At 59.1% G+C, this 25,101-nt stretch overlaps 2 long non-coding RNA genes across 2 annotated transcripts in view; one reads left to right on the plus strand and one right to left on the minus strand.

Moving 5' to 3' along the window:
* The first annotated feature begins 10,060 nt into the window (after window positions 1-10,060).
* The window catches only part of LOC141371761 (uncharacterized), an 18,098-nt gene continuing 3,057 nt past the window's right edge, over window positions 10,061-25,101 (plus strand). The window contains exons 1-2 of the long non-coding RNA XR_012376973.1: window positions 10,061-10,236; window positions 13,372-13,555. This is a non-coding gene — a long non-coding RNA (uncharacterized lncRNA). The remainder of the gene's footprint in view (window positions 10,237-13,371; window positions 13,556-25,101) is intronic.
* Window positions 15,845-18,587, minus strand: LOC141371760 (uncharacterized). Its single transcript, XR_012376972.1, has 3 exons — window positions 18,095-18,587; window positions 16,750-16,941; window positions 15,845-16,557 (listed from the first exon to the last, which is right to left on the minus strand). It is a non-coding gene; the product is annotated as an uncharacterized lncRNA (long non-coding RNA).

Below are 25,101 nucleotides of genomic sequence, written 5' to 3' on the forward strand. Positions count from 1 at the left end.
CTGCAAAACAAGTCAAAACGACACGGTATTGGCTAAAGGTAAACCTCTAGACCAATGGACTAGAACGGAAAGTCAGAAATAAGCCCCGATACATGGACGGCCCGCTGATCCTCGGCAAGGGTGCCAAGACCATCCAACGAGAGGAAGAACAGCCCTTTCAACAGGTGGCGCTGGGCCGTACCTCACACCACGCACAAAAATGAACTCGAAATGGATCAGAGACCTGCACGGAAAAGCCAAAACTGTAAAAACTCTCAGAAGAAAGCACTGGGGGGAATCTTCACAGCCTTGGACTTGGACTAGTTTCTTAGCTACAACACCAAAGCAGAGACAGCCAAGAAAAAGCTCGATAAATCGGGCTGTCAACATTAAAGACTTCCGGGCATGGAGAGTGGAAAGACAGCCCGCGTGGGAGAAAACCTTTGCAGATCACATCCCTGATAAAGATCTCGTATTCAGGATCTAGAACGGATTCTTACAGCTCAGCAACAAAAGGTCAAACAATCCTATTGAAAAATGGGCAGAGGACGGGAACAGACATTTTTCCAGAGAAAATACGTAAATGGCCAAAAGCCCACGAAAAGAGGCTCCACATTGTCAGTCATCAGGGAAACGCAACTCGAGGTCCCAGTGAGATGCCACGTCACCCCCACTAGGATGGCTGGGATAAGGTGGCAAGTGTTGGCCGGGATGTGGAGGGTCTGGCCCCCTCAGGCACTGCTCACGGGAACGGGAAATGGGGCAGCCGCCGTGGGAAACAAGTTTGGTGCTTCCTGGAAAAGTGAAACATAGAGCTATCATTTGATCGAGCCATTCCTTTCCTGCATATATGCCCCAAAGAACTGAAAACAGGTATTCAGACAAAAACTTGTGCACAAATGTTCACAGCAGCATTATTCACCGTAGTCAAAAACAACCACATGCCCATCGACTAATGAAAAGATAAGCAGAGTGTGGTCCATCCACACAATGGACTATTATTTGGCCACAAAAAGGAATAAAGTTCTGACCCATGCTGCAGCATGAATGAACCTTGACATTGTTATGCTCAGTGAAAGAAGCCAGACACAAAAGCCGCGTTGTGTAATCCCACTTACGGGAGATGTCCGGAGCAGGGCAGGTCCACAGACACAGCTGAGTGAGGCCCTGGGCGAGGGGAACAGGGAAGCAGGGAGTGACTGCGAATGGGGAAGGGGCTTCTTTTTGCGGGGATGAAAATGTTTTATTCATTTATTTTAGAGAGAGAGCATGAGCGGGAAGGAGAGGGAGAAGCAGGCTCCCCCTGAGCAGGGAGCCCAACGCGGGGCTCGATCCCAGGACCCTGCGATCGTGACCTGAACCGAAGGCAGATGCCTCACCGACTGAGCCACCAGGCGCCCCCAGGGATGAAAATGTTTTACCACTAGACAGAAGTGGTGATTGCACAACACTGCGGATCGCTCGATGCAAGGACTCGTACATTTTCAAATGGTTAATTTTATGTTATGTGGATTTTACCTCAATAACAAAACAAGGCAAAACAGAACTGGGATGTCCTGAGTGTAAATTGGATTAATCCTTGGCACCTGGTGGGGCACCGACATTCTTGCCGAGGTCCTGATGAGCGCCTTCCAGAATGCAGGCAGCCTGGGACGCGGAGTTAAGAGAGAAAGAGCAGCCTGTTCAGGGCGGTCCTCACTGTAGCTTTGGCCCTGGTCCGACTGCACTTGTCTGTCCCAGGAAGCCAGGGGTTGCCGGGACGGACCGCAGGTGCCTCTGGAGGGTCCCCTGGGAGGAGCCGGGGTGGGGGGAGAGAAAGTTCCCCGGGAAGAACTGCTCTTCTCAAACTCAGAGGCGAGGACCAGGGGTTCTGGGGCTTGCTTTTGGTTTCCTATCCGCTACCGATGGATTGCCGCCTCTGCAGCGTACAAAAGCCACGCCCTCACAATGTCAGATTGCCATAGAGGCCGCCCCATGCGTGCTCATCCGGGTGCTCACCAGCCCAGAGAGGGCGCGGGCCACACACAGCAGGCCAGGAGTGTGCAGAGGAGTGGGCCTGGGCCTCTGTTACTCTGTTCATCTCCCCTGCGGGCCAGCCGCCCAGCCTAGGCAGGGCCATGGGTGAGTGCGGCTGCACTCCGCCAAGCCCCTGCCCTGTCCCTGCCTCGGGCTCCTGAGGGGAGCTCGGCAGGGGGACAGTCCCCTTTGCCCAGGCTGCACTCAGCTCCATCTCGGCACCCGAGTGCTCTGTCCGTACCTGGATATTTGCTGACAGCCTGGCCCCAGGGTTTGTGCCTGCCAGGAAGACTGCTATTGACTGGCCCCCCAGAGCCTCTCTCCTATGTGGGTGAGACACCCCTCAGGGCCAGGTTCAGAATGAGGCTCGAGTGGGAAGCACAGGTGTGTGCCGCTTCTAGCAGAGAAGTGGGTCACCAGCCGGCGTGCTTTCTGTTCCTCTCATTGCCTCAGGAAGACCCCGGCCCCGGGCCCACTTCATCTGGCCTCAGGCTCCTTCCCACCTTGCCTGCAGAGTTTCCAGAAGGCGCTATTCTCGACAAACGCCCAATTCTACAGCTGCACCCTCAAGCCCTCTGGAATTGGGCATTGCAATTTAATTGTGGGGTGCACAACACACAGAGACCTCACCTGCTGGCCATGCCCCCCTCCAGTGCTTAGAAACACCCAGAGTGACCCCTGCAGTGACGTCACACGTAGAGATTAGCGGGAGGGCTTGGAACCCTGGGGCTGCCATGTTAACACGCCCGATCTGAACCCGCAGTGCGGCTGTCCCCTCATCGGGGTCAGCAGGGACGGGGAGCACTGGCTGCAGCCCCTGTCGGAGAGGGTGGGGGTCTGGGGGAGGAGGAGGCCAAAGTGGCTGAAGACGGCGGCTCTCGGCCACCTCTGGTGTGTGTGACCAACAAACCAGAATTTAAAGTTTTCTAAAATCCTAAAAAAACCCAACAAAACCCCAAACTCTAGTAATGCATGTTTGTGTGATTGTTAAAACAAAATTCCAAATTCAGAAGTGTATGAATAATAAAAACAAAAAGAAAGTCCCTGTTCACACTTTCAAATCACACCCTCCGTCCAGAGTGACTGAGGTTAACACTGCAGGCATGCCTTTCTAGAACTCTCTCTGGGTTCTGACGTGGGCACATCTGTTCAGGATGATCAGGCATATTGTCGTGCAGCTTTTTTTGTTTTTTTTTTTTTTAACTACACCAAAAGTCCCGGTGGTCTTTCTGCATTTGTACCTACAGATCGCCTTGGTTATTTGCAATGCGTTGCCTACATTCTGCAAAATGGCTGCATTTTCCCGTCGTGAAACCAGGCCTCTGCTCTAGAGTGTTGATATTTCAAACAAAATGACATTAAAGCCGCACGGGGGGCTTTCTGTTTCTATAGGATAGATACTCCGAAACACATCCGCTGAGCTGTGGGATGTGCATCTTAATATTTTCAGTAGATACGGCCCAGCTGGCTTCCAAGGGACCAGGTCAGGGAAGCACCTGTTCCCGTAGGTGCTCATTGTTTGCCCACCTGGGGGTGAGAGGGGCTGCCTCGGGAGTTCTCTGTGTGTGTGTGCTCCCTGAGGATGGGGACGCAGAGCGTGTTTTCTCCAACTCGTGGCCCGTCTACCCAAGCATGCTGCCATTTCTCACCTTCATTGTTGGTCTTTGTCATATTGATTTTGGAGGCACTCTTTATGGATTAAAGATCAGGCTCTTGCCTGGAATCTGTGCTGCAGACCTCCCCCCGCTCCACTGATGAAATGCCAGGAAATACGATTCCAACATACACAGATCTATTTCTGGGCTCTTATCCTCTGATATTTCTGTATATTTCTGTCTGGGCTGAGGCCACACTGACTTGAACACGGTAGTTTTACAGGACGTCTATTTCTTAGCTTTGAAAATTTCTTGCCTATTCGTTCAGATGTTCTCCTCCACAAGAACTTTGGATCTAACCTGTCAAACCCCATAAATAACAGATGAGAATTGCCCTGAATTTGTAGATAAGTGCTTAGGAGAACCGATTTCTCTTTCCCTCAAAATTGAGAATTCTATATATTTCAAATTTTTCTTTTTATTCACCTTTTTATTGCTTTTCAGTAAAGTTTTATACTTTTCCTCACCAGACTTTTAAATTTTGGGGTTTATTTTTAGACATTTTTGGCTGTTAGGAGCAATATTTTTGACAATGTATTTCCATGGGTTGTTGCTGTGTTCAGGACAGGTCGTGACTGTGGAACACAGATCTTCCAATCTGACTCACAATCTGACTAGATCACCCAACTAATTCTTTTTTTTTTGTTTAAGTCGGCTTCACGCCCACCATGGGATTCTCACTCATGGCCCCACGATCAGGAAGCGCTCGCTCCGTGGACTCAGCCAGCTGGGCACCCCGATTATCTGACTAGTTCTAATAGGATTTCAGTTGACTGTCTTCTGATTTCTTTCTTTCTTTTTTTTAACAAGGATTTCTTTCTTTCGTTCTTTTTTAAGATTTTATTTATTTATTTATTTGAGAGAGAGAGAGAGAGAGAGAGAGAAAGAGCATGAGAGGGGGGAGGGTCAGAGGGAGAAGCAGACTCCCCGCCGAGCAGGGAGCCCAATGCAGGACTCGATCCCAGGACTCCGGGATCATGACCTGAGCCGAAGGCAGCCGCTTAACCAACTGAGCCACCCAGGCGCCCTGTCTTCTGATTTCTTGGTAGCACCTACAATTAGTCAGAACTTGACGATTTAATTTCCAAATATTTCTGTCTTTTCTTTCTTTTTTTTTTAACATATTATTATCTCGACTGGGATCTCCAGTAAAATATTGGTGGATGATGAAATATTTTAAAATATTGACAATCATGAAGGCACTTGTTATTTTCTTCCTGACTTCTTTTTAAAGTTCTACCTCTCATCATGATGTCAGCGGAAGGTTTCTAGAAGAAATCTTTATCAAGTTAGGGAGGTTTTCCTCTGTGCTTGACTTGCTAAGAGGTTTGTTTTTATAAATTTTAGTAGGGAAGGACATGGAGGTTTTCTGCATCTGTTTTGATGATCGCATCATTTCCCTTCTCTCTTCTCACCGCTGTGAATTATATTCCTAGAGTCACTGATGCTGAACCATCCCTGCATTCCAGGATTGAACCTGACTTGAAATGGAAGCATCTTTTTTTTTTTTTTTAAGATTTAGTTGTTTATTTATTTGACAGACAGAGACAAAGCATGCACAAGCAGGGGGAGCGGGAGAGGGAGAAGCAGGCTCCCTGCTGAGCAGAGAGCCCGATGCAGGACTCGATCCCAGGACCCTGAAATCATGACCTGAGACAAAGTCAGACGCTTAACCGATGAGCCACCCAGGTGCCCCAAAATGGAAGCATCTTTAACAGCGTCCTGACCTTGGTTTGCTACAGTCAGCCCCCAGCCCTTCAGTTCTGATGGTCTGGCTGACTTCTGCTCGAGGGGGGGCCTCCCCCAGGCTCGGGGCAGTTATCCATGTCCCCGTGTCTGTGGGTGGGAGGGACCCAGTGGGCATCAGTGGCACCATCCCCTATCTCTCTCTGACTTCTGTTTGGCCAGGGTGTGGCCGACGGCCCCTGTCGGCCTGGCCTACCGTAGCAGGCTGTTGGTGCTCTATGTCCTGCAGTCTGGCAAGTTCTCTGTGGAGCCGGCTGCCTCCTATCCTCCCTCTGGGCTTCCCGTGGCCTCTTAGCCTCAGTCAGCACCGTGCATGCTCTTGACAGCACCGTCCTGCCGCGGGGAGCCTGGAGGCCTGGCCTTTCCCAGGGTCACCTGGAAATGGGTGGGGGTCTCCAGCTGGGATTCCACATCCTCCCCCTGCCCAGGGGGAGGGCTCCTGCCCCGGGCCTGCAGCCCCTCCTCCCCCATCTTTATACAATCGGTCACTGGGAAGTAGTTGCAGGAGCACAACTACGTGAGATGGCCCCCCTCTTGAGGCCTGGGTGCTGTTCTGGGCACAGCTTTTGGGGTTTGGTGTGCCTGCAGGCTTCTGCTCCCTGGGTAGATCCGCAGGATGGGGCACATGGAGGGTATGAGGACACTCACCCCTTAATCGGAGCAGAAACCGCTGCTCCAAGTTGTGGCTGCTTGGCTCCTTGCCCCGTAAACAGGCCTGGTGCCTTGTCGTGATACAGGGATGTTGGGCCCATTTGCAGTTGGCATGGGGCCCTGCAAGGACCAGTCCCATCCTCTACTGAAGTCCACAGAAAACACACTAATGCAGGACGTGGAACCTCAGGGAGGAGACTTGTAAGCTCCTGGCCAGGTGTGTGCCTCTTGGGGCTCCTGCCTGCAGGTCCTGAGAGCCCAGCCAGGGGGCTTGGCCCTTCCAGAGTCCCCATGCCTGACACCTGCTCACGCAGGAGACAATCCTCTATCCTTCATCCTTCACCCCATTTTCTGGGGGACTTCTCATGAAACAAGACTCTGGTCCAGCATTGGCCATGACCCCAAGGCCTTCTTCATCCTCCCTCCTCAGTCCTCACAGAAGTAGGGCAGCCCCTCCCTAAGTGTCCCCAAAATACCGAGGGGAGCCTGTGTGTGGGGGGTGTTGGCTGTTCCATGTCTGTCCCGGCACACTGGGGGGGCTCAGGCAAGTGGCTGATGGATTCCTGACCTCTGCAGTGGACGGCAGGGTGGGGGCAGGCCTCAGAGCCCAGGATCCCCGTGCAGGCTGGGGTGTGGCTGGGTTCCCCGGGTACCGGCCCTGGGCAGGGGTTCTTGGCAAGCCCCACCTGGCCACCTACAGCCTGGGCTGGCTCCTGACTCCCTGCAGGGGCAGCACCTCATTGACAGATGAAAATAAAATAAAATAAAATAAGAAGTCACCAAGCTGGGGAGGAGGCTCCAGGAGGCTATTCGACACGGAGTAGATTCTCCAAGCCGTGAGTTTGATGACTGTGGTGGGATCAGCGGCATGCAGACCGGTTTCCCTTGAAATGTACAGTGTTTTTTTTTTTTCTTCTTTAAATTATAGGAGGAAGGAGCGCTTGGCACAGCATAACTTGGGACTTGCCAAGCCCAAACTATTTGAAAAAAAAAAAAATCACAAGATTTTTTTGTCCAGACTCTAAAAAGCCTTTGATTTTGCTTGAAATTCAACATCTGGGCAGATGTCCCTGAAGCCGAGCCTGGCCACTGGGTGGAGGTGGAGCCGTGGGCCGGTCCCCCAGTGTGGCCGCAGTGTGGTCCTGGGAGGGGGCAGAGGTAGGGCTCCACCCCAGTGCCTGCCCAGAGCTGTTCTCCAGCAAAGAAAGCGCGGTCCCGGAGGGCAGTGGCCAGTGCTCAGTTAGATGTTCCCAGATGCCCTCTCCCACTTGCCCCCCAGCCCGAGAACACACTGTGTGCATTCAGAGGAGCAAGTGGATGATCCCAGCCCCCCAGACATCTGGGGCTGTCCCAGGTGGGGGCCCGGGGGGTGGGCAAGGCCCAGGGTTCACCGGATATAGGTTGGAGGGAACAGTCCACACAAGAAGCCCTCACTCTGATACCAGTGGCAAGTTTGTGGTCCCCAAGACCACCCGCAAGTCCTATGATTCACTGGAAAGATGCTCAGAACCCACCAGAGCGATCACGCTCAGGGAAAGGAGCAGCCATGGGGAGGAGCGCGGAGCAGAAGCTCAGGACACACTGCATGAGAAGCTTCCCTGTCCGCGCCCATGGAGTCGGCACGGCGTGCCCTCCCAGCATCGAATGTGGTCAGTGTACACGGAGCACGTGGAGGGGGCGCCCCTGTCCTGAGTCTTTACTGGGGCTCCAATGCCTCATTGCATAGGCATGATTCATTGATCGATTGACTGATTGTGCAAGCAGCTGACCTCAGTCTCCAGCTCTTTTTGAAGTCAGCTGATACCCCATGACCCGAAGACCCCCGCCCAAAAGTGCATGATCACTTTCCGGCATGCTTGAGGCCCCAGGTAAACAAAGGCACTCCTACCAGGCTGGATGTTCCAAGGTTTCGGAGAGCACCTCCCAGAAGCTGAGGGCAGACCTCGGTTACGGCAAGGCCAAATTCACTCCCTAAGCCTGCCCCGGGGCGCCTGGCGGTGGTGGTGGGGGGGTTTGCTGTAGGAGACCAGCCTAGCTGCTTCTGCAGCCCCCAGACTGCGCAGTTCCCTGGCTCGCTCCAGGTCACCCAAGCCAGTTCTGAGGGCAGCCCTTCGCTGGATTCCCTGGAAGCGAGCGCAGACCCCTCAGGGCACGCATGCTGGGGGCTCCAGAGCACCTGAGGTCTCTGCTGTGGTGTTGGCCTGTCTTCTAGCGCTGCCCACAGAGTGCCCAGTTCCGCATCACTACAGCAGGCAGGCAGCATCCCCCAAGTCCTCGGGGTCACCACAGCTAACCCTTCCCCTGAGGGTCCCAAAGGCACGACTGGGGGTGAGTGTGGGGGCTCAGCCTCAGGAAAATGACCTGGAGCCCCACCCCAAGTCGCTGCAGGTCAGAGAAAGAAGAGGCCACTGGCTTCCTGACCCCAGCCCGCTCCCCCGCTTCGTGAGAAGGAAAGGGAACTGTGGAAGCAGATTGTTCTGGAATCTTCCAGGAGTGAGGCTCCATCCACTCTGGGTGATTGATGACAGAGCTGGGGCTGCCTGCCAGGGATGGATGCAGGAGTGGAACTGGGCTGCCAGGCATGGCTGCAGGGGGCTCCCTGCCAAGTCTCTGTCCCACCCCTGCCTGCAGTGTAGGCCAGCTCCATCCCCACGTGGTCAACGGGGACAGGGACAGGCTGAGCTGCAGCCACACAGGAGGCTGGGGGCTGGGGGCTGGGGGCTGGGGGCTGGTGCAGCGCCCCGGCTTCCCCTGGCTTTGCCCTTGACCAACTGGGCTTCCTCCTCCCTCCGCTGCAGTGCCTCCTTCTGGGCATTGATGAGGCTTGGCTCCATCAGTGGTTTGCAAACTTTATTTTTAGCAGAGAACACTTAATTGAAAGAATAACTTACATGGACCCCACCTTGATCTAAAAAATGGACCAGCCTGAAGCTCCTTGGGGTGGAGCAGGGAAGGGGCCCCCCACACTGCAGCCTTCCAGCCCACTGTGTCCCTTAGGGCTCCGAGAGGTGGAGCCAGGAACACATTTACACATATACTAGGAGAGTTTTGGAAGCCCATCCTGCCAGGGGGGTCATCTCCGTTAGCGAGGTCAGCTGACTGTGGATGCTCACCCCATTTATAAAATGCCTTTCCAGCAACTCCTAGATTAGCGTTTGGTTGAGTCCCTGGGGTCTACTATGGCTTAGCTGAGTGGACACGTAAGATCCTGGCTCCAGAGCTCTGGGGACCCCTCTGTAGGTGTCTCTGCTCACCTGGACCTCAGGATGGGGGGAGGGTCTGGCGGGCACTGCCCAAGAGCGGACTGGGACGCTCACCCCCCTGACACTGGGGGGCAGCCACCCTGATGAGAACACAGTGATGGGCTGAGCAGAGAGGGAAAGGGACAGGTGGAGGTGCACACAAGCCCTGGGAGGTGTCTGGAGAACGTCTCCTGGTGCAGAAGTCCCTTCCTGGGGCTCCGTTTGCACTGGACACCAAAGCCCGTGGCCACCACAGCTATCCTGGGGGTGGGGGTAAGACAAAGCTGCAGAAGCCTTGCGGTGCGCACCTTCAGGGTGAGGCCTCTCATTCATTCATTCATTGGGCATTAATGACGCCTGCTCTGTGCTACGTGCTGCGGAACTCTGAAGGACTCTGGAGTTGGAGTCCCGGCCTCCCCAGCAGCAGCTGCTGACGACTTCAGGAGGTTTCCGAGCAAATAGTAAATCCCTGGGTCAGAATTCAGAGATGCTAAGGGCTGTACAGAGCAGCATCTCCTTCCTGCCCCGGCGGCCCCCTGTGGTTTGCAGGGAAGGCTCTGGGAGGGGATGTCGCGCGTTTGCAGATCTAGAGCCACAGTAACTGGACATGCCGCTTGCCCGTGCGTACGCCCGTGTACTGTTCCACCCCTCTCTGCGGTCACAAAGGGGGCGCGCTCTTCACACTGTTCTACCCAGGGCTTTTTAACCTAAGAGCCTTGTGCTTTTCTCGATTCCCTAAGTCCCTCCGCGTGTCCGTGCGCGCGCCCCCGCACACGCGCTTGCGTTCTCGGGCCCGTCAGTCCTGATGGACGCGTGGCTGCTCCCGGTCATGTCCTCAAGTCATTTCTCAGGTGTTGAGGTCCAGCTGAAGGGTCCTTCCTGACAAGGAGGGGGTGACTAAATTCCCCCGCTGGGGGCTTTCACCGACGGATACCCCCTCACTAAAGGTGGGCGGCCTCCGCCTCCCCGGATCCTTGGCCACGCGGTCCGTCCACATAACAGTTCATTCCGGGCGGCGTGTCGGGGCGGCCGCTGAGCGGTTTTGTCCAGTTCTTTCCTCGGGAGCGGAGCGAAGGGTCCCCCTGTTCCAGGGCTGTCGTGTTTCCTTCGTGGGAGGGCTGGACCCTCTGTGCGCACGGGAGCTCTGTGCCTGTCGGGGCGTCGGTCTGAGCTGGGTTGCGAGTGTTCTCCGGTTGTTACTTGGTGCTGGCTGTTCTTAGGCTGGAGGTCAAGGTGGAGCAGCAGGGGACCGTTTGCGGGGCTGGTCCAGTCCCTTCCCCACGCTAGAGGATGCGCAAAGGGCACAGCTGAGTAAGCTGCTCCTCACCTCTGTTGGTTTTTGAAAACTCTTTATTTTGGAGTAATTGTAGACTAACGGGAGAGTTTCCTTCACCCCCCTGCCCCGGATGCGAAAACGTTACATAACCACAGTGCATTTGACCTTTTAGCCTGGGTATTCCCTAAGCCCCAGACAAAAGACAGCCGAGCTGGGCCTCCTGCACCACTCCCCGCCATGGTCCTCAGTGCAGGCTTTATATGCCCCCCACCCCCGCTCCCCAAGGCAGCCACCCCGCCCTCATCCTCAGTGCCCCAAGCGCAGGTGGGTCCGTGTCCCCACCGCTGGGACACCTGCCGGGCATCAGGCAGAATTGGGGGCATGGGTGGTTTCTCCTGGTCTACCTGTTCCCGCAGACCCCAGCCGCTATGTGCCCTGAGTTACAGAGGGCCCCAAGCCTCCTGTGCTGCCCCCAGGATTCAGCCAGGCCTGGGGCAGGCGTGGCCCCCAAGGGCATGCTGCCCCTTGTGTCTGGACTCCTGGGCCTTCCACACTGCCACCCCCGCCCCCACCGAGTCCTTAGGACTTTGTAAAAATGTTGGGCATTTTCTGCGACGGGCCCTGCTGCCTGCCGGAGGGGAAATTGTGTGAATCTTGGGTCCCCAGGAGGACCTGATGCTGTTGGATTTCAGTCCTCCAGGGCCGTCTCCCCAGCTCAGGACCCAGTGGCTCCCTTCCGTGGCTGGAACAGCACACGTCAGTAACTGTGCGCAGCCAGTTTGAATCTTGGTTACCTTGTTAAGACATAAAACACAGGATCTGATAGAAAAGAGCAGTTTCATAGTACAAGATCACATCAGAGATTAATGCAACATTTTGTAAATCTGCTCTTGAAGGTGCGAGCCTTTGATATGTTGGATTGTTTCCACATCTCACTTCTGTTATGCAGGGTCTCCTTGACTTTGTGTGTGGGGCGGAACTTTCAAACTCTCATTTGAAAACAGTGCACTGAGCAGTCATTTCAGGTCAACGCACCGCTCCCGAGCCCCCAGGATGCACCACACGTGTGAAGGCTCCACATTGCAGAAAGAACTTAATAACAAACAAAGGAAATCACAGCAGGACTCATTTTCTCCCACAGTTCTGTCCCGGATGCTCGCATCTGCTCTCAGTCAGTATTTGCACCTCCCAGTTCTGCGTCCTCCCGGCCCCCCCACCCCTCCAAGCTCTGCCCCCCCCCGGGGGGGATTTCTGCCCTTGACCTGCCCCCCCCCCAGGGCACGTGCACAGCATCCGGGCCAGTGTCCAGAACTCACATCTCCCAGGGGACCAGGCACTGGGGCGGCCGTGAAGGAGGCGGGGATCCCGAGCCGACGCGGGACAGTGGTTGAGGCTGGGGGGCTGCTGTGTGAGCAGAGAGGCCTGCAGGGAGGCTGTGAGGAGCCCACGGGTGGGCAGGAGAAGAGGTCATAAAGGAGAGTTGATGGTGGGCCCGGGTGGGCATGAAGACGCCACACTGAGGCCTTGGCTGGGGGGGTGGGGGTTCCAGAAGCGGGGAAGGTCACAGTTGGTGGGGGCATGAGGGAGTGTGGAGTCTGAAGGCTCCTGGCGAGGTCACCCAGGTGGGCAGCTGGAGCTCTGGGCCCAGCCAGGGGGTCCCCAGCTTTGCCGAAAGGCTCTAGAGTCAAGCTCCTCTGGGCCAGAGGACAGGGAGGGTGGGGACCCTGGTTGTGACAGGAGTCCCTCTGTTCCCCTGCCTGCCCGGTGGAGACACGTAGCAGAAAGGAATCATCAAGAACCAGAGGGCAGAGAGGGAGGTGGCTTGCCAGCAGCTGGGGGCCCGAGGGCAGGACCCTGAGCTGGGGGCTGGGGGGGGGGCAGGCAGGGGACACAGGAGGTCCACGGTGGCCATGAGTTTGACGAGAGGAGAACGGGAACCCCACGCTGGGGACTCACGGAGCCCAGCCCCCTGGACTCTGCCTGGGGAGAGGGATAGGCAGGAACCTCTGGGCAGACACAGGGGTACATCCCTGGGGCCAGAGTCTGTGGGCAGGGACGTCGGGGCCGAGAGGGCCTGGGGCATCCTGTGGGCTGGGTAGAATCTGCTTCCGCCAGGGGAGCCTCTGCCTGACGGACCCCCGCCATGGTTCAGTGCCTGGGCCCAGGGTGGCTTCTGGGAGGGAGGGGGCAGGGAGACGGTCCCAGCTCCCTGTCCATGACTGTGCCACCGGCCTGTGCCTCAGGGTCCCTGATGAGGTGGAGCTGGAGACCCCTGATGTCCCTGGGCGGCTGGGTGGAGCTGATCGGTGGAGGCACAGAGTGGGGTCCCTTGCCCACCATCAGGGACACCGCCTTGCTAGCTGGGCTGTGTCCCAACTTCAAGTGTGTGGTCAGCCTCCTGGGGTGGTCGGGAACCCCGCTGCCCCCTCCCCAGCTTCCCACCCAGGGCTCTCTCTGGCCTCCCTGCATCTCACTCTCATTTTTACTGAAGGGTGAGATGTAGCCCGGACATTGTGGGGCGAGTTTTCACAAGCAGGGCGCATCCCTGAAACCAGCACCCAGATCGGGAGGCCGGACACAACCGAGTCCCTTTCTGGGCCCTGGTGCTTGGCCCCAGAGAGGCGGGCGCTGCCTGGGTTCGGCTCACTTAGGGGCAAGCTCCAGCCCTGCGTGAAAGACCACGCTCTGCGTCTCCTCCTCCGGCACCTGGCAGGGGCTCCGTTTGGGCTGTGGGGGTTTCCCGTGGCTGCACTGAGAAGTCAGCCCCGAATTAATGGCTTAAAACAATACAATTTTATTCTTCCAGATCCGGAGGTCAGACCTCCAAAATCAAGGTGTCGGCAGGGCCGGCTCCTTCCAGAGGCTCCGGAGGGGAACCCCTCTCCCGGCCTTTTCCAGCTTCCGGAGGCTCACGGCCCCATCAGGCCCCCTCTGCTCTGCTGACGCATCTCCTTCACTGACCCTCTGGCTTCCCGCGTATAAGGACCCAGGTGATGACACTGGGCCCCCAGAAAACCGGGACGATGGCCCATATTGGGATCCTCCACTTGGCCCCACCTGCAAAGGCCCTCTCTGCGTTAGGGGGCCTGTGTTGCTGGTTCTGGGGCGTTCGGTGTGGTGGTCTCAGGGGCACGATTGTGTTGCCCTCAGGGCTGTCACCAACATCACTGCTGAGGACATTCTCGCCCCTGCAGGGGGGGCATGGGTGCTGCTGCCCGGTGGGGACGCTCTGGGGCTGAGATTGCCGGGCCAAAGGCAGGTGACGTTCAGCTTCCAGGCCGGGGCGTCCTGGGGGCTCGGGGCTGGACGGCGGTGCTGGAACGCGTTGTTGTCCATGCCTCTGCCCCCCTCTGGGTGTCCCTCCGCAGCTCTTTCAGAGCCCCTGGTGAGCTTCCTGCCAGGTGGGACAGGGGATGTCCAGATTGCAGGGGATGGCCCTGTCCAGAGACCCCGGCCCAGTGTCAGGTCCCAGTGTCAGGGAGGGGCCGTGGGCAGGGGTCTCAAAGACGCTTGGGAGCTGCAGTCTGTGGAGCATGACGGTACCACCTGTGTGTACCACCTGTAACTGTCCGTGTGTGTGCGACCCCAGCACGGTCAGGGCTGGGGGCTTCCACGTCTTCACACATGGGGGCCCTGAGGCAGGTGCACAGTCTCCCTGGCCACTCCCCAAACATGCACTTTTGGGCCCGTGCGTGCTCCTGAGCGGGTGTGTTCAGAAGCCAGGCTGTCAAACTACCCCCTCCCCCAGGAGAGGGTCTGTGTGCCTCCTCTGGGCCCAGGCAGGGGCTCCGGCCAGGATGTGGAGCTGGGGGGCCTGGCTCCTGGGGGACAGGGTCACCCCTCTCCTTGGGGGCAGGCGCTTTATCTGGCAACCAGCAAACATTTGCACAGAAGCAGGGCCTCACGCTCCAGCCTGACTCCGTTTGCCCACAGCCTGGCTCCTTTGATGTCTGCATCCTAGGTCCTGGCTGGGCTGGGCCCTGTCTGGGCAGGCATGACAGCCCCACCTTCTGGGTTGTGGGGCCCGAGGGCAGGGGCGTGGGTGCCGCAGCTGCAAGGGCCCAGGGCAGGGCCTCCTGCTGCCTCCTGGCCTCAGGCTCCCCCTCTTCCAGTTCACACACTTCTCTCCTTTGATCTTGAACCCCTCCACCCACCACCCTCAGTCCTCAGAGGGAAAGACCGGGGCCAGAGAAGCGAAGTCTTGTGTGGAGTGCAGGCAGGGGGCTGGGGTTGGGGGTCTCCAGCTGCTGGTCTGGTGCCCTCCTGGCCTTGCCTGAAGGGACAGAGCCCCTGGTCCTTCCCTTAGGCCTTCTCTTTTTTCCCGGTCCAGGAGTCGGCCGTCCCGGTGGCCACACAGCCTGTCCTGTGCCAGGGACCGGGGCATCTCGGGAAGGGCTGCCCACCCCCGCCTGGTGCCCGGCTCTAGAGAGACAAGACCCCGGGCGCAGGCTTCCAGGATTGCACATCTGCATAGATGCTGGGCGAGGGGCTGTCCCCCGATGGCTGTGAGCGGCCATCCACGCTGGTCTGGTCACCTCTCGCCTTCCAGACTGGCGTCTGGGGACCGAGACTGCCCTTGAAGCCACTGCCCAGTGAAAGGGCACGGCACTGCAGTTGGTTCATGCCCTGTGGCCGTGTGGTGGCTGTGTGGTGGCCGGGTCCCTGGTGGGGCCGTCACCACTTTGCTGGAGTGGGATGCTCGGAGGGCGGGAGTGGGGGCTCTGCCGTGTTCTCCCGTGGGCCTGAGTCCCCTGGTGGCAAGCCCAGCACGCACGGGGAGCCTGCCGGTCCCGCTCCGGCCCCGCCGCGCCCTGCGTCAGGGGCTTGGGACGTGGGTCTGTGTCTGCTGCCATTTCTGTGCCCCCATGCCTTCACACATGTTGGTGGTCACTTGTGAAACAACACATTTTGCACTTCCGGAAGGACTTGGAAAGCACTGCATAAAAGCGAAGAATGGGACTGGAGACAGAGATGTCTGATTTGAAAACCTGCACATTTTACACATGTGCCGTTCCGAGAGCGCATCCGCAGAACGGAGAGCCCACTGCCACCCGTGGGGCGAGAGCCAGTCTTCATCTCCGGAGCAGGCGATTCACCCCTCACCTCACCGGTGGGAGTGGCCACGGCGGGGACCACGGGGAGGAGCGCCCAGCCTTCCCGGCGGAAAATGCCACAGGCTTGTTTTGGAAACATTACCGATATTCCAAAGTATAGGGATGGCGATTTCTGTGATTAGAAGTTTTTTGAAATTTCTAAATTTCCTGTATTTATTTTCTTAAAAAAAAAAAAGATTTATTTATTTGAGAGCGCGCGCGCATGCGCCTGAGCACAAGCACGCGGAGGGGCGTCGGCAGAGGGAGGGAGAAGATCCCAAGCAGGCCCCGCGACAATGAGCATGGAGCCCGGGGCGGGCTGGATCCTAGGACCCTGGAATCATGACCTGAGCTGAAACCAAGAGTCGGACGCTTAACCGACTGCACCCCCCGGGCGCCCCTTCCTGTATTTTACTTATCATCAGAAAAAGGAGGTATGACATGCTGGAGGGGAGGCACGGCCACCTGTGTCCTGAGCGCAGCCTGGTGCTGCGCTCCGAGAGGGCCATGAGCGCGTGGGGAGCACGGCCTGCATACCAGGTGCCACGGGCGCTGGTGCGGGTTTGAGAGCCGGGCCTCTCACGGGGACACAGGCCTCTAGAGTCCCACGCAGCCACCCAGAGGCGAGCCCCGCTATTATCCCGGACGTTCACGCCGCACACACTCCTCAGACTGGCCACCAGCCTCGTCGTGTGGGGCGCCTGTGTGTCTAAGACTCTTGTTGCCTCTCACGTGCTTGGGGAGCCCTTGGCCAGGAGGGTGCCTGGGAGTCCACAGACCTGGGTTCTACCCTGGCGCTGCGTCTCGCTGTGGCTCTCGAGCAGGTCGCTGACCCTCTGACTTCACTCTTCTCATTGGACAGAGGTTGGTAAGATCCGCCTTGTAGGGTGCTGTGGCAACTGGATGACACACACAAGTGAAAAGTGGGTGCAGCACCAGGGCTTAGGTCAGGGCTTCCCAGCAGGTGCATCCATTAGAAATTGCACATGGTTGCCAGGGACAGAGCTCTGACTCTGGCGGTTCTCTTCGGCAGAAGTTTGGGGGCCACAGGGCAGCTCCAAGAGCTCATCAGGGACCCAGGCTCCTCTTACCTTGCTACTCCACCATTCTCGTGGCTGCCTCATGGTTAAAAATGGTTGCTGGGGCTCCCTCCTTCACGTCTGTATTCCAGATTGGGGGAAGGGGACAGGCCAGGGCAGTGGGGACACTCTGAGCTGACTCGGCCGTCTCTCAGGAGCTCTCCTGGAAGCCCTCTAGTGCTTTCATCCTGTGGGTCCCTTGAGCTGCGGGGAGGTTGGGAAAAAAGTTTTGGCGTTGCTGTCCTGTACACCCAGAGTTCTGTGCTGAGGAACCGAACACCACTGCTGGTGTTGTCACTGGGGAAGTGCCCCTCCCAGCCCTGCGTGAGCACGGGCAGTCAAACTCCTAGGAACGAGTGGGTGCAGCCTGCTTGGGAAGGGTGCTGGGAGGCCCCAGGGGCTGCTGGGGGAGTGGGGCTTTGCACGAAGGGGCTCCTTTAGTCCCTGCGCGATCCTGAAAGCCAGCAGGCAGTGTCAGCTGCATCCCACAGACGAGGTTCAGAGAGGTTGAACGGTCGCCCTGAGTGACTCAGCTTTTAAGTGATGAGCTGGCATCGCCCCAGCTGGCCCGCCACCACACCCAGCTCTCACTCCAGCCCCTGCCTGCCCCTCTGCCCACAGCTGGTCGTGGCTCTGGAGAAGGCCTGCCGCCTGAGTCCCCAGCCTGCGGCTGCTCCCACCTCTCTGGGGGCTTGGAGGGGTGGCTTGGGCAGGCTGCTTCCCCGACCCCACTCCAGCCAGGGCCCGGGCCGCCTGTTGCCCTGCCTGTCCAGGGTGGGCATTGGAAAGGAGGTTGGTGCTCAGGGCCTCAGCATTAGCACTGTCTTTCTCCCATGCCATACTCAGGACCCCCTTCCCTCCGGAATCGGTTCCCTGCTCGAGCTCACAGCCTCCAGCGGCAGGGTGGGGGTTGGCAGGAGGAATGGCGTCTGAGTCCCTTGGGGATTGGCGAAGACGTGAGCGTCCTGGGCTGGAGGGCCTGCAGGAGGATGTTTGGATACAATAGAGGGGCGGCGCCAGGCCTCACGGGGTGCCAACCGCGCGGTCCCAGGGGGGCACTGTGATGCGGGTGGAGCCTGCTTCCTTGGCCCTGCTCTGCGATGTCCGTCTCCCTCAGCAGAGCTGGATCACCTCCCTGAGCCCCCATTCTCCTGGGCACTGGGCAATGCCAGGCATCCACCCGCCATGCCCACCCCTTGCTGGGCCACTGCATGTGCCCCGGCAGGCGTGCGGCCTCTGTGCTTCAGTCCACTGCAAAGGTGACTCCGACACACTACAGGGCATTTGGAGACGAGGAAAACTGGCCGCCTGACACCAGCGGGGCTGGCATTTCGGGGTGTCTAGTGCGGGTCCTCACCTTGACGAGGCCCTTCTCTCCTGCTTCTGTGGGTAACAGATGACAAGCTGCAGCTCCCAGGCCTCTTTCCGGACAGTGCCAAGGACCCGTCCGCATCCAGCTGGTCACACCCTATTTTTAGATGCTCCTCAGGAGCTGGGGCTTCAGGGAGTGAATGTAGGCCATCGGGCTGGAACCCTCCCAGCGGTTCAAGCTGTACAGAGGAGGATTAGGGAGGGACGCCAGGCAGCATTTCCTGGGCTCACTTTGAAGAAGCGAAAACAAGGCACAGGCCGTGGGCAGAGGGCTGACTGAGCCCGTCTGGCCACTGCGGCTGGACGGGCAGGGCCAGGGAGGAGCCCTCACCCGGGATGGCCCCACGGCCCTGCAATGGGCATGGCTGCCCTGCGAGGCCTGCGTGTGCTGGGAGCCCCCACGCTAGCTGTGGGGGGAGGCCACTCCCCCGTGCCCTCCTGAGGCCTGAGTGGGGGGATGACTCCCCAGGCAGCTGTCCCTTCCCTAGCGCCGCCCTGAGCTAGGCAGGGGAGGTTTTGCTGGCCCTGGGATTCTTGCTGAGGCCTCCATTAAGTAACCGATCTTTCCAGACGCCGAGGCGGGGCGGGGCGGGGCGGGGGGGGGGGGCTGCCTGGCGGCGGCCCGCCCTCCCCGGGGCCTGTTAGCAGCTGCCCCCAGTGCCGCGGCAGCCCAGCCCCCTGGTCTTGCGCCGGGCTCTGCCAACCAGCGCACCCTGCGCTGACGCAGGTCATCAAGGTGGGGACCCTCCAGGGTAGGACCCAGGCCTGGGAAGGGACTGGGCCGGAGAACGCTGTGGGAAGTGGAGTTGTGTGGGGATGGGTGGGTCCCGGCCGGCACAGGGCAGGGGGCGGGGCCTTTCTCCCTGGCGGCCTCTGGGGCCCTTGGCCCCTAGCCCGGACCGGCTTCTCCCTGGCCCCGCCCCCGAGCCGGTCCCGCCCACTCCCTGGCCCCGCCCCTCCGTCCCCTCTCCTACCTGACCGCCTGAGCGTGGGAAAAGGTGGTGCGCAGGTGTTCTAGCCAGTGAGGACGAGGTGAAAGATCTCTGCTTCCTCGCCTCGCCCCTTGCTTGCTCACTGCGCGCAGGAGATAGAGAAGGAGAAATAAGAGAAAAAAACCGGTATTCTCATGAAATCTGCCCACCGGCGCATGCTTGTGGCCCTAGCCCTGCCCTGGGCGGCAGGAGTTCTGTGTTCCCTGGTGGGGTGGGGGTGCCTGCGGAGTGAGGGCACCTGTTCTGGAAGTGGGGGACAGCCCCGGGGGCGGGGGCACGGGCTGCCCATGTCACTGTTGCGCTGGCCCATCTCCCTCCCTGCTGGGCCCTGGGTGTGCTCATTCCTGGCGCAGCCCCTGCCTCTAGAGCTGCAGAAATTGGGGCGGCGGAGCTGCCTGCCTGGAGCTGAGCCTGTGTGGCCTGGGGGGCTGGGACCCACACCCTCTCTCTCCTGAGATCTTGTGAGGCTCTGGGCTACAAGGCTGAGCAGGTGCTGTCCGAAGGCCAGAGGCCTCATCCCGCTCTTGATCCTGGGGGGTGGGGGCACTCCTCTTCGGGCTCCTGGAAAGACCCCACCTTTCAGCTGGGTGGGGTTTGCTCAGCTCATTTCTCTGGGGTGGGGTAGGGGCAGGGGTCCTCAGTCCTGGGGACAGAGACAGAAAGTTCTAGGACCCCAGATCCCAGGCTGGCTGCCTCGGTGTTGACGCCCAGGACAGGAGGTGTTTGTGAGTTGTCTCTGACCATGTTTCTGTACCCCCCAGCCTGATTGTCTGGCCCCTTTGAGGACCCCTCCATGCCGTCTGTTGCTTCAGGATGAAACCCAAACTTCTCCTCCTCCAACTCGTCACTTCTATAAACTCACCCCAAACCCGCTCTCTGGAACCACAGCACATTTGGCCTCAGGCCTCGCTAAGGCCGTGGAACGCCCACCTTGCCTATGGGTGTGGGCCTGAGCGGGGCCCCAGTGCTGCACAGCCCTGTGTTTGCATGTTGGTCCGAGCTGGGCTAGCCTCTGTAGTGGTCAGGACAAAGGATCTTGCTGGAATGACAGAAATCCAGCTCCCAGTTTGAGAATTTACTGTCACTGCCTGCCCTGGTAGGTGCGTGACCTCAGGGCGGCTGGGGGCAGAACCAGGACAGTGAGAATGTACCAGGACCACTAGAGGGATGCTCCGAGTCCACACCCTCACCTGGAATCCTGCTTCACTGGGGGAGGGCTTCCCCTGGGGCGGACTGGGTCACAGGCCTCTGGCAGGAATCCCCAGGTCAGCCTCTGGGTTGTGGGAGCCGCGGTGTGAGGCCTAGAGTGGGGAGAGCCTGCAGAGAGGCAGGGGCCGTGGTGAAAGGGGCCGGGGCCAGTGCAGAGAGGCCCGGCAGGGAGCAGGCGTGGAGGCTGTGCGGCTGGGAACTTCTACTGTGGCTGGTGTGGGAGGCAGATGAAAGGGGCCTGAGCAGGGAGGCCACGGAGCCCTTGACTCTGTGGGCAAGACAGAGGGAGATGTTGGCACTGTCCCCTCTCCGCAGCCCCTGCGCCAGATGCCTGGGCCCAGATCATCTTGTGTCCTGTCCCTCCATCTGCAGGATTTTGCACCCACCCTGCTGTGCAGTCGCCCCTCCTGGTCTCTGGGGTCTGGGCTCTCCACCCTCGCCTGCTCTAGGCCCTGGGTTACAGCCTTTGAATGCTCCTTTCCCTGCAGACAGCCCATCACTTCCGCCCCCATGTACTTGAGGGGGTCCCCAAGGTGCAGGTACATTCTGTGTCCCCAGCCCCTGGAACCTGGGTAGCTCAGAGTCCACACCCTCACTTGGAATCCCGCCTTGATGGGTGTGAGCTCCCACCTGGAGCAGGTGGGGTCAAGGTGTTGGAATCCAGGGCCTTGACTGGAGGGAGATGGGAAGGGGCCTGGTGGGAGCAGGGGGGAGGGGAGGGTGCAGGGGGGAGGGCATGGGGAGGGCTGGGTCAGGGGAGGGGAGGAGGGAGCAGCTAGGTTCCTCCACAGTTCCGTGGTCTCCAGGGCAGAGATAGGTGGTGGGTGGGGGCTACAGGGAGCAACTGTGGCCTCTCCCGGGGAAGGGTCTCTCCCGAGGAGACCACCCTGATGGGAGGCTCTGCCTGCTGAGCTCCTGTGCCCTCTAGGGGAGCCCTGGGCCTGGGGTTGAAGTAGAGGGTGCCTTCCCTTTCCCCCTGGATACCCCTGCTGCTCTGGTCCTGGAGGGGAGGCTGGGCCTCACACGCAGTGTCCCTGCCGGGATCCTTACTGGAGCCTGCTTTTGGGGGCTGCTTCGGGGTCAGGGGCTCTGGGATACCCGGACCACGAATTCCTCTGCCACTGTCGCAGCGTGCCTGCTGCCCAAGTCCCCAGGGGGCTGGTGCGGCTGGGTCCTCTTGCCCACCCTGGTGACATGTTTGTGGACGGATGGTGCCATCCCTGCGACATGTCCCCACGGTGGTGCTGAGGTCAGAAGACCCCGCACCCGGGTTGGGGTTCCTCAGTAAGCAGCTCCCAGTTGCTGAGGCTGTAGAAGCCAGTGTCAGGGGGAGATAATGCAGCACCCCCTTAGCAGCCCCTTGGTTCCTCAGCGTGGATTCTAGAGCACACCGGGAACCCAGTGTGTCCCAGTGCCCATCCCAGGTCCAGTGCGGGCCCCGGTGGCCCACAGATGTGACAGGTGCAGGATTGTCTGAGGCCCTCTCCCAGGCATGCCACCCTCGCCCCAGGGCTCCACCTTCCTGACACAGCCCATGCGGGGTCCTTGTAACCTCCACGAGTTCCCTAAACTAAAAGGGGAAACTCCAGTTTAACTCTCAAATGGGTTCAGGCATTCAAGACTAAACAGCGGGGTCAAGCACGCTCTGTCCACAGGGTGTCAGCTCCTGATGTGTAAGACACGTGTTGCACATGTCAACACCACCCTGGGGGTGTTTGTCTTGACAACCCAGTCCTGTGGCCTCTCATCAGGGGAGGCCGTGAGTGAAGAACCGACTCTCTGTGGTACTCCTTGGGATGGCCACAGTCAGATGCCTCCAGAAAGTCCCCCAGACGCTCAGGCCTGTCCAGGACGCTGGGAGGGAGGCCTGTTTCACTCCCCTGACTTGTCTCCCCGAGTGTGATGTTCCTCTGACTGCAGGGTCCTTCTTCCCGTGTCCAGTCACCAGGGAGGTGGGGGCCCTTTGACCCTCCAAGACGGGTGGTGCTCACCCCTAAGCATCCTGTCCAGCCACACGGAGGCCTCTGCAGCTTCCTGTCCCTCGGACACACGTGGTCCCTCGGGGCCCCCTCTCCTGGGCAGGCCCACCCCTCCCCCATGGCCTCCAGGACAGCCTGATGCCGAGGACCCCATGTCGCTCCTGCCCGACATCTGTCTGGTGGCTTCTGGGATCTCTCCACAGGGGCTGCCCTAGGCCCTGGACCCAGTGGAGCCCTCCTCCCCTCCAGACCTAGCTCCTACCTTATGGAGGCCTGGTCACTTCTGTCTGCTTGCTCCCCAACCCCCCAGCCGGTCCCCGCCCCAGGCTCTCTCCATGCTGCAGCCAAACAGGTCTCCCCAAATGCCAGTGGTCAGTCCTGTACCTGGGTCACCCTCAGGATAGAGTCTGACGTTGACCCTTCATACCATGGGCCAGTGTGGCCTGGTCTCCTGACAACTGCCCCCGATCAGGGGCTCTGTGCACCACTCAGGCCCCCAAGGGTCCTGCCTTTCCCTGCCCATGGCTTGATGAACACCCACATTCCTTGTTGGAGGCTAGGTCACTGGGGCCCCTCTTCTGGATGCCTTGCTCAGGGCTGAGCTGGCCTGCAGGACGCGTGCTTCCAAGTCTCAGCTCTGAAGTCCCTGAGAGAGTTCCCTCGGCCAGCCTCCACTTCCCTGTGTGTATGTCAGTGGGGCTGTGAGGGGTTGTCCCGGGCAGCCGGTGCTGGCCACCCTGGGGGCTCTGTCTGTGGAAGGCCTGCAGGTCTGGCTGCCTTTGGACCCGGCTTCCCTCCCGGGGAGGACCTGCTAATGGGCTGGGTGAGGGCGTGAAGGTGAGGTCGGCCAGCAGCAGTGGAAGGGACCCACGTCCCATCGGCCACAGGCCTTCCAGGGCTCACCCCCCCCCAATACTCCCCTGAGTCTGATGAAGCCTCCTCTTGTGTGTTCAAAACGGGCACAGTGCCCAGGGTCCCGCGGCTGCCGAGGAGCCCGGGTGACCATCTGTCAAGAGGTGTCCCTCAGGGCTCTCCTGGGTGGACGCGCCACAGCCGGCAGCAGGAGGGGGCGGGGGTTGCCTCAGGTCAGACTTCTCTGGACAAGCTTTCCCAGTGGAGAAGACTTCTGGGACCCCTCCAACTCTGGGGCTCTGGGATTGGGGACGCCATGATTCAGCAGCTGAAGATGACTCAGGGATTGTCAGATTTATGACTTGGCCATTTGTGATAGCATGACTCGACTGTTTTAAAGTCCTGTGATTCATCGATCTCAAAGTGCACAGCTGGTGACATTAAGGTTGTGTGATTCTATTAAGGTCGTGCTATTGTGTTTCCTATAGGGTTGAAATGTGAATACTCTGATTGAAATGCTAGGTTACATTGATCTGTGATTTTAAGTTATGTGATTATTCTAAGGAAAACGGAGCTGCTCAGAAATCTGAGAGTGGTTTGTTACCGGTGACATGTGGCTTAAACTCTCACGGACAGGGAAGCGTTTCTATTTCTGCTGCCGAAGAACGCAGAAGAAGGCTTAGTTCAGTGACTGGGGACCAAGAATTTTGGTGTCAGAGACAAGAGGGGCGGAAGAGCGCGTCATTAACAGTCCTGTGCTGCCGAGCCGGAGTGGTAAATACCAGGATGAACTCACTCGTTTTTCTTTCCAGGCGTATGTAGTCCCAGCTCAGGGGCCAGCCGCGGCTGACGTCGGGGGGCGCGTGTGCGCGTCAGCACGGCACCCCCGCTGAGGGCAGGCGGCAGGGGCCCACGTCCAGCCTTGGGGCAGACTCTGATGCATCTGGCTGTGGTTGGTTTTCGCGAAGAGCGGTGTTGAGGTGTCGTTCACTCATGTGAGGCGTACAGGTCCGCGGCTCCTAGGCCTAGTCACAGCGGTGTGCGCACTTCACCGCTGTGTGATGGCAGAACATCTTTGTCACCCCAAAGAGAACCCCCCCAGCCGACAGCAGGCTCTCCTGCCCCTCATGCTGGCCCCCCACAGCCACCCGTCTCCTCTCTGTCTCCGTATGTTTGCCTGCTCTGGACGTTTCACATAAATGCAATCATGCCACATGTGGCCTTTGGGTCTGGCTTCTCTCAGTGAGCATGTGGAATATGCAGAAGATTGTTTCCAAAAATCGCCCCCCGCCTTCTTCCAAGAGCTCTTCTGTTGCTTCCCCCATCAGGCCTGGTGTCTATTTCCTGCTCCCCTGGCCTCTGGGCTGGCCTTGTCACCCACAGCCCCTGGGAGTGATGTGGTGCCACTCCATCCTGGCTCCACCACTACGCCCCCGTGCGGCTTGTGCGTGCACACCTGTGTGGTGCGTCCCGAGGCCTTGCAGTCCCCAAGTCCTCCTCATCCCCCCAAGGCTGTCTGCTTCAGTCCCATACCAGCCTTTAGAGCAAGAGGAAGGGAGGAAGTGGGCACGACCAGGGGTGTCCTCTAGGCTGGTCTGGTCCTTCGAGCTTACCAGCCCATAAACTCAGCCCAGGACCCAAGCTCAGCCCAGCTCAGCCCAGCCCAGTCTGCCCAGCTCAGCCAAGTCCAGCCCAGTCCAGCCCAGCATAGCCCAATCCAGCTCACTCCAGCCTAGCCCAGCCCAGCTCACTCCAGCCCAGCCCAGCTCAGCCCAGTCTAGCCCAGCCCAGTCCAGTCCAGCCCAGTCCAGTCCAGCCCAGCCCAGCCTGCCCAGCCCAGCCCAGCCCAGTCCAGCCCAGCTCAGCCCAGCTCAGTCCAGCCCAGTCCAGCCCAGCTCAGCCCTGCCCAGTCCAGCCCAGCCCAGTCCAGCTCAGCCCAGCTCAGCCCAGCCCAGTCTGCC

The sequence above is a fragment of the Callorhinus ursinus genome, unplaced genomic scaffold (assembly GCF_003265705.2).
Source record: "Callorhinus ursinus isolate GAN/ISIS: 27379988/994484 unplaced genomic scaffold, GSC_fseal_2.0 scaffold96, whole genome shotgun sequence".
In the NCBI taxonomy this organism is placed as follows: domain Eukaryota; kingdom Metazoa; phylum Chordata; class Mammalia; order Carnivora; family Otariidae; genus Callorhinus; species Callorhinus ursinus.